The following is a 12,017-nucleotide window of genomic DNA, read 5'->3' as shown; positions in this document are numbered from 1 at the left end:
GCCGGTCAGAGGTTAATGGCTGGTGAAAAAGTGTAATTGGGGTAGAACCCTGCAGTCTACCTTTGGTGGAAATCTTCTCTAGATAATAAAACAACTCTAATTTAAAATAGCACGTCATTGAGTCATCAATCATAAGTGAATCTAAGTAACTAAACAACCTAATAAACAATTTATCAAGTAGCACCCCAAAATTGCGATTTGATTGACACCGACTTCACAAAAAAAGCTTTTTTTCTGAATGACCCTCCTACGTTGGTCAAACATGTGGCTCGCTCAATATTTTCCTGACAGATCAACAAAATTTATTTATCTCATCTTTTTGCCAACCCCGCACCCAAATTTGACCAAAAATCCTTTTGAATATTCAAACAGACCGTGAATCACATCTCCTCCACCCTCGGAAAATCCATGTAACAGAAATTTGTTGATTTTTATCGCCCCCTCATATATCTTACTTATGAAACAAATTACGAGGGGCAATAAAACAAATGTCATGCATATCTGCGAAAGTGACCCTTTGACCCTCTCTGCCCAACCCTCGACCATCCAACCGACTGACTGCGTTGGTGACGATTCTTGTTCTAGGTTCTTCCACACGCAGTCACACAGTGTGACCGTAGTTAACAGTCCGTGGTGTGGCCGGTGAATTGTGGGTCAGTTTTTTGAATATTTTTTTTTTAATTGGACAAAAACTATGGCAACAAATTTAATCAACCAATCGACAATAAACCAATTTTACCAAATATCAACATCAACAAATCTTCAAATCTACAATTTCACAAATCTACAAATTCACAAATCAACATATAAAAAAATCAACAATTCAAAAAATAAAAAAATAACTAAAAAAACTCATTTCAGCCCACTGTGCCCAGTTTGTATCGTGCAGTTTATTGCGCGACCATGATTTGGGGGCCAAACTACCAAACTCGACTACTAAGTGGGGGTGTCCGCTCGTCCCAGTTCCTGGGTCAGCTCAGGGCGGGGGACGTCCACGTTTTGTGGGCTTCGAGATGATTTATCATTTCGTTCGCTGGGTGACCTTATCCGCGATGCGTGGAGGCTCGCTGCCCGAGGAATCCTTCTTCTGGTATCTCCACATAAATTTGGGGCGCGACTTACGCCGACCAAAAGAGTGAGTACTGTGCAGTCGGGCTGTAGTGTTAAAAAGCTCGCCAGACATTTATGATAATTTTTACGAGCTAACAAATTATTTGCGCCCCCCTTTTTTGGGATGGATTCGACGGGGGGTTAGATTTTGGGACGTGAGATGACTATCGGTGGGCTTGGCGTGAGATTTGGATCATTTTTCTAAACATGGAACGAAAGGTTTGGGGGAAAGCCACGTAACTCATGGAACCTACTGAATTTACAGTTTGATTCCCTTAATAGAAAATTCATTTTAGGATTTTTGATATTGAGATTTCCAGATTTTTAGATTTTTAGATTTTTCGAGTTTTAGATTTTTTAGATTTTTTAAATTTTTAGATTTTTAGATTTTTAGATTTTTAGATTTTTAGATTTTTAGATTTTTAGATTTTTAGATTTTTAGATTTTTAGAATTTTAGATTTTTAGATTTTTAGATTTTTAGATTTTTAGATGTTTAGATTTTTAGATTTTTAGATTTTTAGATTTTTAGATTTTTAGATTTTTAGATTTTTAGATTTTTAGATTTTTAGATTTTTAGATTTTTAGATTTTTAGATTTTTAGATTTTTAGATTTTTAGATTTTTAGATTTTCAGATTTTTAGATTTTTAGATTTTTAGATTTTTAGATTTTTAGATTTTTAGATTTTTAGATTTTTAGATTTTTAGATTTTTAGATTTTTAGATTTTTAGATTTTTAGATTTTTAGATTTCTAGATTTTTAGATTTTTAGATTTTTAGATTTTTAGATTTTAAGATTTTTAGATTTTAGATTTTTAGATTTTTAGATTTTTAGATTTTTAGATTTTTAGATTTTTAGATTTTTAGATTTTTAGATTTTTAGATTTTTAGATTTTTAGATTTTTAGATTTTTAGATTTTTAGATTTTTAGATTTTTAGATTTTTAGATTTTTAGATTTTTAGATTTTTAGATTTTTAGATTTTTAGATTTTTAGATTTTTAGATTTTTAGATTTTTAGATTTTTAGATTTTTAGATTTTTAGATTTTTAGATTTTTAGATTTTTAGATTTTTAGATTTTTAGATTTTTAGCTTAAAGATTTCTTTTCAATTTTCTAAGTTTTGATATCTTGAATTTTATGCTTCATTGATTTGAGCATTAAAATAATTGTGTTTATACAATCTATCTATTTTCACTTGTATCGTTCAATGACAAAGAGGAGTTTTCATCACACAATGAAACCAAAGAAGGAGCAAATTTGTCCTGTCCAAACAAAGTCAGTCCCAAGAAACAAATCAGTCTCGTCTTCAACAGTTTGTATTTGGTCAGCTCTGGTCAAACTTTGGCGTCTCAGGAAACAGGAAAGTAGCTTAAATGCACAAGTGTATGTGTGTGCGTGTGTTTGTGTATGTGCGTGTATTTATGCTAGTCCCGCCTCATCTGTATCAAAATCATTAATTCGAGACTAAACTATGGTGTGATGATAGCTCAGACTGGACTTAGTAAGAAGCTCCGGTATGATTTGTGAGCAGCATGTGTGGGTTTGACCGTCTTGTGACCTGGAAGAAATGGCCACATACACAGGCACATGCTGGCATCACGATTGGTTGTCAGCTTCTTTGTTGACACAATCTTGTCGTCTTTCAGCTTTGGCTCAAGCTTGAAACTTGCTTGGTTGAGTGTGTTTTGGTGAGGATGGATCTTCAATATTTTTGCATAAAATATTGTTGTTTTGATTCCCGTTTTAAAAAATTTACATATTAATTCAGGTTGAATTAATAAAAAAAAATTCTTCAATCAAGACAATCACAGAAATTTGCAGTCGAGTTACCTCTGCAATTTCGCACACTTTAGCTACTCATTGCCTTCAATGAACCAAATTGCCTTCAAAGAACCACCCTCACCGAACTAAGAGCACGTGTTGTTTGGCGTTGGCCGTAATGAATGGAAATCCCGCCTGAAGGACGCTGCTGGATATTGCAATGTCCGGAAGCTGCTACAATCCTTCCGTCGTCGTTGTCGTCAACTTCATCTTCATCGTCTCTAGTCAGTGTGTGTGAGAGAGAGAGACTCGTCAATCAGCAGGTCCGAGGCACGGTAGAATAACAATAAACACTCTGTTATCATTTGCAGCCGGTGGCACAACTGATAGCCGATTTGAGTTCTGGTGTCCAGAATTGGGTTCAGTCAGTGAGCAGGAACAAAAAGGGACGAAATGTTAGGTACGCTAGTGAAAGGACGGAGAGGACGCTGAAGAACAGAATTCGTGCAATGTGAGAAACTGGAAAATTTCAAAGAGATGCTTTCGATCAATCACAAATGTGGTCTGGTTTTGTGTCATTGGGATTTGTAGCCAAAATTGAAATTGTTTGGAACCCATTTGTAGAAATTAAATCTATTCGAGATTAACCTTTAAAGGATTATGCCGTGAACACAGGACTTTGAATTTTGGATAAATGTGGTTAAGTGGTTGCTTTTGTTCTCACAGCTTCAATTCAGCGAATAGACGGTGTTGTGACAATGCCTTTCAGCTTTGGATCGATTTCATAGAATGACACATTTCCACTCAATTATTCGATTTTCGAAAGTTAAGCTGCAAACAATGGTTTTAATCATGTACTTCTCATGTAGAAGGTTACATTTCGAAACAATATCTCTGATGTCTCAGAATACATAACCCATTTCATCATCAAATTAACATATTTACAATGCAAATGGTTACCAACTCGCTGTCGGTGGGTTGTCAACATTACATACAATTTCGGATGCAGAGACCTTTTATCACATCGTTGCAATTTTTGCTCCCCCAGGACATTATTTTCGCATTGTCACATCCCGGGCCATTCCTGCGAAAGCCAGAAAGGAATTTCCCCTGGGGTGGCAAATTCGAATTTTCGACCAGCGATGTCATGAATATTAATATCAATAAAACAACAAGAGCAAAAAAAAGTTTTCATATTGTTACAAGCGAGGGGACTCGCAACATCCAGGTTGACTTTTTGACTGAGGTAAAACTGCACAAAAACAATTATCGTGCTGGTCGTCGTCGTTAAAGTGTGAGGCCCATTTGTTACGGGTGGTACACACGTGACGACCATTAAGCCGTGGGTGCAGCCCGCCCCTGCTGCAAAACTGGCCGCAACTCACCATGGGTCGAGACTTCTGGAAATCTACACGTGTTTATAATGTCACCAGAGACATACACTCAAAGAATAAAAATGGGGAAAAACTAAACTTAACACAAAAGTGAAAACATTTTTCTCTTTTAACAGTGTACCCAAGCTAGAGTTAACTTTAGAACCAGCCAGCGTCTAAATTGGGCATTGTGGCGCAGGTTTTGATTACAAAGAAAAAAAAATAAAACTATAAAAGTCTATGCATAAATCATGCCTTTTGCAGCCACGTGACACGCAAACTGGGCGCAAGAACTGGCAGAAACGCCAATAGGCTGAAGCAGCAGGTGCTCCCTCGGTCAATCTACTGGTATGTACTGGGTTGTTGTTTCAAAATTGTACTGCTCACGCACTTTATGGTACTGTCCGTTTTGAAGCAATGGAAGGTAAGTTGATCTTGATTAAGGGGTTGAGATGAGGTTCAACAGTTTTTTTGTGGTTTAGAAAGCTATTTCCACCAATTTTTTCCTTGAAAAATAAAACAACAATTTTTGTGGAAATTTCAATCTGTTTTATAAAAAATCCTCATAATCTATTGACTATCTTTGCTTTTTAGTTTAAGAAAAAATCAATTGCGCTTACTATTATTCACATGCTGCATTTTTTACAAAATTAGTTACATAAAAGGTTGATCCACTAATCCCATAATATTTCATTGAATGTTCTTTACTATCTTTGGCTTCGTTTTCGAAACAAAATTGATTCTTCTTTCTACAACAGTTAGAATCCTTGATCATTTAAAATTATTTTTAAAATGCCTTTAGTTTGGAACAGGCAGGTTCTAAGACATAACCGAAATCACATAAAAATCTAAATTCAAACTTTTTTCAAATTAAAACTAAACAATTGAGAAAACTGCAAAAATATAAATTTAGAAAAACAATGAACTCTGTTCGGTTATAAACGATGACAAAATTCCATTATTTTTTTATGAAAAGAAATTATGAAAAAAATCACTACAGTGCATAACTCAAAGGTTTCATTTCTTGTCTTAATAAATAAAACAAGTATTCCATAGGTTTATTTTGTCAAGCTAGTTATGCCAAAACAGGCCAGAATCGTTCCAAATTTTCACACTGAAAAAAGATCTGAATCATGCCACTGACAAAAAAAAAATTATCACGTTCTTCTAGCTTTGGTACGGATCTGGTTGGTTTTATTGATGGTGCTCGAAGAGCTTAAAAACAAATTTGTTTACAATTTTTGATTAGTAGTTGACTTCTATTGTTTAACAATATTATGATTCAACTCATTTGAACTGTTAAAAAAAATGGAAATTGAGATTTGCTGATCAATCTATGAAAAGTAATTTTTTGCTTGATAATTCCTTTTTTATTTCACACGTATAATATAAAAAAAAGAAAATATAATTCCAGCTACAGTCATCCCACATATTCGGAACACCCACAAATTCAAAACACTTTTATGATAATTTGTCAATAGCATGCCAAAAGTAGCTTTTCTGTCGACCTTACTATTTTTAAAACCTTCATTTGGACATTATCTTGCTATTTCACTAGTAAAAGTAGTACTTTTTGAACAAAAAACTTCATTCCAAGACTATTTTGCCCAGAGCAGCAAAACACTGCCTCCAAATGGCCTGTTTCATAATTTTGGGATGTTATTGTGCCTCCCACAATTGTGGAACACCTGAATTTAACTGATATTTTCACAAAAAAGTTATCAAACAATGTATAAAACATCACTAAGCTTGAGTTTCATTGGTTTCAGTGTGTGAAGTCATTATTTGGTAATAAATATGTACTCCTGGAGAGATTCAAAGTACCTATGTTTACATTCGTAAGAAAAAAGTGTTCCGAATTTGTGGATTTCAAGGGTCAAAGTAATTCTTCAAAAACTTCATATAAAAGTAAAAAATACCAGATGTTCGATACAGTATTCGAAAGATCGCAAGAAAAGCTTTCAAATGAAGGTAAAAGCGAATCACTAAGTTCAATTATCGATTTGCTATGATTTTTTGAACATTGGCCGATCTAGAAACCGTTCCGAATATGTGGGATGACTGTACTCTACTTTTGAAAAAAAAAAAAGTTCGTTGGCAAATATTGTAAATAAAATATTTGATTTAAAGACGTGAGGATACGAGCAAAGCATCTCTCGCATCGACCTCACCAATCTGCCTGAAATTTTCAGGGGTTGTTTGTATATATAAAACTAGCATCTGGCCAAAAAAAGAGCACTCTAGGTAAACGGTAATTGGGGCAAATCGGGAAACAAAATTTTAAAGGTCAAAAAATGTGAAAAATCTTACGTATATATATTTTTTTTGAATTTTAATTTTTGTATTTTTTTAATCCGGCTGAAACGTTTTTGGTGCCTCCGTTATACCCACAGAAGCCTTTTTGCATCATTAGTTTGTTCATGTAAATTTCCATACAAATTTGGCAGCTGTCCATACAAAAATTATATATAAAATTTAAAAATCTGTATCTTTTGAAGGAATTATTTGATCGATTTGGTGTCTTCGGCAAAGTTGTAGGTATGGATAAGGACTACACTGGAAAAAATTATACACGGAAATTTTGTTTGCTGATTTTTAATTTCACTTTTTGTTACTAAAACTTGATTTTCAAAAAAACACTATTTTTATTTATTTTTTTATTTTTTGATATGTTTTAGAGGACATCAAATGCCAACTTTTCAGAAATTTTCGGATTGCGCAAAAAATCTTTGACAGAAATATGAATTTTGAATCAATACTGATTTTTTTTTCAAAAAATCGAAATATTGGTCGCAAAAATGTTTCAACTTCATTTTGCCTTCCTCACTTTACTGAGGAAAGGCTATAAAATCACTCGAAAAACGAACTTTTTAGTTAAACCTCCTAGACCTACCTTCATTTTTACATATCGACTCAGAATCACCAGCTGAGCAAATGTCTGTGTGTTTGGCTGTATGTAGACATGTGTACCGAATCGATGTCCCTGGAAAATCTTGTCACAGGCTCAACCGATTTTGGCCGGAATGGTTTTAATCGATCCGTCTTAACGTCCCCTAAGTTGCAATTTAAATTCATGCAGTTTTATCATGTATTTAAAAAGTTATGTTAAAAAAACTGTTTCATATTAAACTAAAATTATGGTAAAAAGGGTGTTTTTTTCATGAAACCCTCACATGTTATATATTTTTAGAAAGCATATGAGAAGACCTTTTAGGTGGAGTAAGAATTTCCAAGATCTGACTTACCTATCTAAAGTTACAAGCAGTTTAAAAAATGGTCTGAATTTACATAACCTCAAATGGTCCCGAGCTGCGATCACGTAAGGGGAGATCCATAAACCATGTGGACACTTTAGGGGATTGTAATCACTCTATAAATGAGAGGAAGGCACCAACCACCTAAAGGTGGATTAAGTTACGTTTTTTTTTTATGTAAAATCAAATTTGCAATCAAAAAGTACTTTAGTACTTTAGTGCACCATTTTGAAGTTTTAGCCATTTCTAAGCAACTTTTATGAAAATAGTCGCAGTTTTTCATTTTTTAAAATAAGTGCACATGTTTGCCCACTCTTGAAAAAATATGAAAAGCTGAGAAAATTCTCTATATTTTGCTTTTTTGAACTTTGTTGATACAAACCTTAGGTGCTAAAATATTGCCATGCAAAGAGTTTAAAAAAGAAAATTGATGTTTTCTAAGCCTCACCCAAACAACCCACCATTTTCTAATGTCGATATCTCAGCAACTAATGGTCCGATTTACAAAGTTAAAATATGAAACAATCGTGAAATGTTCGAATCTAATCGAAAACAATATTTTTTATTTTTTTTTAAATCAAGATTAACATTACAAAAGGGCCCTAGTCAAGCCTGTGTGGATCAATCGGACCGCGCACTGGACTCACAATCCAGAGGGTGCCGGTTCGAATCCCGGGGCGGACGCAAAAAATTCTAAGTGTAAATATAGGTATTCGGTGCCCTCTCCCCGTGCCCATACCTTCACACTTAGGAGACCCGGGAGGCGGAGTCTTGTCGCAAAAAGAACGATACACGCCTGTGGATCCGTTGACGAAACCGCAAGGTTTAAGAGGGCCACATTATAAGGTGTTACGTCGATTCCGTTTTTACAAAAGGGCCAAACATTCAATATTATGTCTTTTTGAAATGACTTACATAAAGTCTAAATTCATAGGTTATAACTAAGTTGAATATTCGAAAAAATCAGAGGCCACTATTTCAAATAAAAATTACAATAATGAGCAAACTGCAAAAATATCGATTAAGAACACAATAAAATCTGTTCACTTATAAACGATGTCAGAATTTCATATATTTTTTAAGATTTTAAAAAATATCACTCTTAGATTCAAGGGGTTTATTCCTTGTCTCAATAAATAAAACAAGTCCAGAGTTTTTTTAAAGGACCTATACTGCCCCTGATCGCATAACTGCCCCATAGGGGAGTTTGGGGTAATATGGACAGTGGGGGTAATTTGGACACCCCTTTAAAAATCGCCTTTTCTTCGGACATAAAGTGAAAACGGCAATTTAAGTGATAAGGCTAGTACTAGTAATGGTCAAAGAGTATGGACAAATCAAAAAAGCTGGAATAAGTTAAGTAGATTTGGTATAATATGCAAAAGTTTCCAAAGGCCGGTTGGCACTGCCTTAAGTTCTTATATTTGAGGATTGGGAAATAAGGTTTTGGCAAAAAAGTGGACAATTTTTGTTTAAGGGGATTGCTTTGACGATGCCTGAGATATGTACGTATAAATATTGTGCATTTTATCCATTTTTATCATCAAAAATTGCAATTTTTTATAGCACATACTATGGGGGTAATCTAATGTTGATTGTTTTAAATTTATTTCATTGACATTTAAAATTTCTATGCGGGTTTACAATAATGTTTAAATTTGAAGGGCTATGGAATGTAATATAAAAAAATGGATAGTTTTAGGATAATTATTTCTATATAAAGATTGGTTAAGATAAATCTAAACGATGCCTTAATCACTAAAAATTAAACTTGTGCCTAATTCAGAATCAATGTTTAAATCATTTCAGAATGTATGATTAAATTATGTAGACTACACTGAACTATTTGTTATCTTCCTATTGAATTATACTTCTATCAAAAAATCATTATTTAAACCTTTGATGAAATATTGTGAGCAAAAAACACTTAAAAACATAAAGCAATTACAAAACCATGTTGAAGGATAAAAAACATGCTCAAAAAATCAAATGTTAAACTCATTCTTCAACATGTTTCCAAATTACCCCACCAAAGGTATCCATATTACCCCACAAGGTATGTCCATATTACCCCACAAGGCATGTCCAAATTACCCCACAAGGCATGTCCAAATTACCCCATAGGGGTGTTCATAATAACCCCCGCACAAAAATGTGGAGGTAATTTGGACACCTTTCAATTTTTGCAATTAAAATAGGTTTTTCATCAAAATTTCCATCAAATATGGTCTCTTTTATCCTCTGGTGTCATCCACATTCCTTTAAAATATCCATACAACCCGTGGCAGAGCAATTTCCTTAGGGTGTCCAAATTACCCCACACTCCCCTATGCATTTTCGACGATTTCGAGTTATTGATGCAGTTTTGTTCAAAATTGTGTGCTCTTTCAAAAGAGCTTATAACATCCTGTACTTTGTTCTAGAAATCAAGAGGAAATCCAGTTTTTTCGCGAAAACTTAACACGTAGCCTTATGTATGGGACAAACTTCAAATGCGATTTTCTCAGCTTGCTGTTTTTGCATATGGGACATTTATGTGAACATGGGCAGTATAAGCTATTGTCTATTTTGTATTAAAAAAAACCTCTTTTTGATGTATTTTTGTATACATTCTTGTATTTTAACAAAAAAATTACTAAACAAAGCAACATGGAAATAATACCTGATTTTGACGTAAACTAAGTTTCTTTTCAGGCATCATCCATAAAGTGTGTCACGCTCTAGGGGGGGAGGGGGGTCTGACCAAGTGTGACATTGCGTGTTATAAGTATAGGAAAAACGTGACAAAGGGGGGAGGGGGGGGGGTGGTAAATTTTGGCTGATTTTAGCGTGACGTACTTTATGGATGGAGCCTTACTCGAATTCTTTCAGGACAGATTTTGTGTGAGAAAAAAGTGTAGGTTTACATCTGATACTAATGAATGTCACACTGGTGAGGTGATTTTTTTCACTTTTTCTATGTATTATTTTTACACATTAATGTAGGCAGCGATGGAATAATCATCATGTGTGAGACTGTATCTCAGAAATTAATCGCCCGAGATTCATAGTCTCAGAGAGAACACTGTAGGAAATTTCACAGCTCTTCAACATTTTTTTTCAGAGGTGCTTTTCTTTCACAAAATATTGAAATGAATTCGGAAATGTTTACTTAATTTATCTCTAACTTGATAACAATATATTTCATCAAAAAAAATTATTTTGCAAAAAAACAGATTTTTAATAATATATTTTCCTGGGTTTTCGATATTTAAAAAAACACAGTTATAAAAATCATATCCCCTAGACCAGATTTTTTGCGTTTACTTTTTTCTGAAGGGTGATTATAACCTACAACTTTGCCAAAGACACCAAATCGATCAGAAAACCTCTTCTCAAGATACAGCATTTCAATCATTTATGGAGACTTGTATGGTAAAAACTAATGATACAAAATTCAATTCAATTCAATTCGGGTTTATTTGTGAATAATCAAGTTACAATGAGTTCATTTAGGTACATAACACGGTTTTGGAGTTCCTTTCAGCTGTGTGTTACATCGTAGTTCAATCCAAGGCATTATTACTCATAACTATTGGATAGACAAGAGTAAGAAAAAGTTTTCAAAAAACTTACAGAAAGATGATACAAAATTACTTCTTTTGACATATAGAATGCATGGACAAAGTTTCATCAAGGTGAACAAAAAATGGAAAGTCGAATTGTAAAATTGTAGAAAACCACTCTGCTAATAAAGAAGGCAATTCTTCTACCTACAAAGTGTAAATTTAACCACAATTTCAAACGCAGATGATTTGTAAGAGGACTTCAAACAAAAACATTCATCAACTTTGGAGTAAAACCCCGTCATCGTGACTTGCGCACGACAAAACGCTAATCATTAGTCACTCACGAACTGTTTCCGTTCTCCGGCTCTGAGAAATTCAGCACGCAAAGCTATTTCCAGAACCTCGTTTGCCCCTTTGTGACGACCGCGCTGACGATTGTTACGTCTTCCCACGTCAACGGTGACGTTCTGCATCAAGATAAAACTTTCCCTTACGAAAAGATTACCTGAGCGAGGCCAACTTCACTCCAACAACAACAACAACAAAAATGAACAAATTTCGTCCCCCTCGTCCTATTTTGCATCTTCCACACCCCTCGCCCAAACAAAAAAACTAAAAACCACCCAAAAACCTCGTTAAAGTCATAACTCTTATCGGAATCAAACTAGTAGGTGGTGGCCACCCCCTTGGACACACGCAGCTGGCGCGAAACTGAGCCGCCACCATGCTGATAAGGTTTCGTGTGCACGACGACGACGACGACATTTGTTGCTAATGATTCCCGGATTGCTGGCGGCGGCGTCAACGGCGCCGGATATCAGTTACGACTTCCTGACAGCCCCTCCCCCCCTACGCAGTGGGTAGTCACCGAAACAGGATATTTTGAGTGCGCTTTTGTGGATGAGGGTACACCCTTTGAGCAGATATTTGACGGGAAATTGAAGAAGTGGTTTCTGGTTGTAGACTGGACGT

Source organism: Culex quinquefasciatus, chromosome 1, assembly GCF_015732765.1.
Source record: "Culex quinquefasciatus strain JHB chromosome 1, VPISU_Cqui_1.0_pri_paternal, whole genome shotgun sequence".
Lineage (NCBI taxonomy): Eukaryota > Metazoa > Arthropoda > Insecta > Diptera > Culicidae > Culex > Culex quinquefasciatus.
The sequence above is the reverse complement of the archived record's forward strand: the minus strand, read 5'-3'. Positions refer to the sequence as shown.